The following is a 2,286-nucleotide window of genomic DNA, read 5'->3' as shown; positions in this document are numbered from 1 at the left end:
AACATTTAAGAGGCATTTGGATGGGTATATGAATAGGAAGGGTTTGGAGGGATATGGACCAGGTATTGGCAGGTGGGACTAGATTGGTTTGGGATATCTGGTTGGCATGGACAGGTTGGACCGAAGGTCTGTTTCCATGCTGTACATCTCTATGACTTTATAACTGAAGATGCTGGAAATCAGAAATTACTGGATAAACTCAGCAGGTATGGCAGCATTTGTGGAGAGAAAGTACTGTTAAGGTTTTTTTTTGTCCAGTGCCCCTTCTTCAGAACTAGAATAGGGACCTAAAATGTTAACTTTGTTTCTCTCCATGGCTACTGCCAGACATGGTGAGTTTTCAGTAATTTTATTTTTTGTCAGCACGATAAACATCTGCTAGAGGAATCACTGTCCTTCATTTCCCCAAGGGTGTGTGTTGGTGGGGGGTGAGAGGTGAAGATGGTGTCACCCTGCATTTCACCTCCGACCATCTCCACAGGAACATGCTGCTGTACAATATGCAACCCTTAATTCGTCCAGCACATTGTTGACCCTCTTTTCTATTGGCAGGCGTGTAATGTTTCCACACACTTTATTCAGAAGTAACACTCACTAAAACACAACTTGCAGCTTTAATCCAATCTTTCACTCTTAAATAGGGGAGGCACTTGCTGTAAGAGATGGGTTCTGGATCAGTGGTGCTGGAAGAGCACAGCAATTCAGGCAGCATCCAAGGAGCTTCGAAATCGACGTTTCGGGCAAAAGCCCTTCATCAGGAGGATGAATTGCTGTGCTCTTCCAGCACCACTGATCCAGAATCTGGTTTCCAGCATCTGCAGTTATTGTTTTTACCCTGTAAGAGATGGGTGTTTGGTATGGGGAGCAAAGTCAGGACAAAGGTGAGATTAGAATGGGATTCAAGGTGAAGTCCAGCCTGAGGTGGGATGAGCGTGAGATTGTGGAGTGATGGGGTCAGGAACGTGGGAACTGGGATTGGTGTTTGGTTTGGGAAATGGGTGTGAAAACTGGGGTGGGTGTCTCTGGTGGAGATGAATGAGATGATGGAGGGTTGGGTTGGATATCGACAATAGGATAGTCTTGGAATTCAATTGGGCTGAGCGTGTGATTGGGAGGTGTGAGGTTGGTGTTGAAATGGTGAGGGATGGAATGTGGTTGGGTGTTTGGACTAACATAAACACAAAGAACTACGGATGCTGGAAATGAAACAGAATGCTAGAGAAACTAGATGGTCTGGCAACTTACAGACAGAGAGAGAAACAGAATTAACATTTCAGGTCCAGTGACTCTTCATCAGAATTTCAGTGCTATGTTTCCATGCAAACCTCAAGCAAGTTGACAACACCAAGTCAATATAAAATCAGAATCAAATGGAAGACAGAAAATGGAACTTCTTGTTCCTAAATAATCAGCTCTCAATGAAAAGGAGATAATGTTTATTGATGAATTATCAGATTTACAAATGGAATCAATTACCTTCTCCCACAGCAAAGAAAAATAAAACTTCCCTCTTTAAAAGAATTACATATTACAATCTCAGAATCTTCAGGTAATTGCTGCTTTCAGTATTACTGGTGACTTCCTGAAAACAAAAGCTCTTTCCCAAACCAGGAGTCAATGTGTTGCTTATCACTGGCTCAGAGACCAGTTTGTGCTGTGGTCTGTCCACTCTGTCCTGTTAATTGGACCTATCATTTCCATCGAGTTTTTCACAAGCTCAGGATATTCCCAAAATGCCTCAGAGCCAATGAGTCACAAACCCCTCAGCTGACAGTAATCATGCCTCAGACTGATAGTGCATGATGTCCCTCCGGTTGACAACACCTTAAGGTCCATTGTGTTCTGAGCAGACCCATAAACCTACACCTTGTTAAGTGCAGTTAGTGTAACAGGTTGTCAAAAGAATCAGAGAGAGGTGATGGTTACAGAGAAGAGAATAAATTTTGAGGATTTCATTGGAGTGACTGAAAACAGAAATAGGTATGGGAAATACACAACCTCTTACACCAGCTAATAACAAGTTTATTGGAAGTTTCTCCATTGGTTCAGGATTTACATCCATTTAAGCTCTTACCTACCCCAATTTCCTTGTTGGGGAATCTAGAATGTGGGGGAAGGGTTTCCAAATAATGAGGAGAAAGTGAGGTCTGCAGATGCTGGAGATCAAAGTTAAAAGAGACTCATTATTTGGAAAGTTGAAACTTTATTGCTGGAACAGCACAGCAGGTCAGCCTGTGCCCGAAACGTCGAATCTCCTGTTCCCTGGCTTGTTGGGGAATCTAGAAT

This window comes from Chiloscyllium plagiosum, chromosome 31 (genome assembly GCF_004010195.1).
Source record: "Chiloscyllium plagiosum isolate BGI_BamShark_2017 chromosome 31, ASM401019v2, whole genome shotgun sequence".
Taxonomy (NCBI): domain Eukaryota; kingdom Metazoa; phylum Chordata; class Chondrichthyes; order Orectolobiformes; family Hemiscylliidae; genus Chiloscyllium; species Chiloscyllium plagiosum.
Note: the sequence above shows the minus strand (reverse complement) of the source record.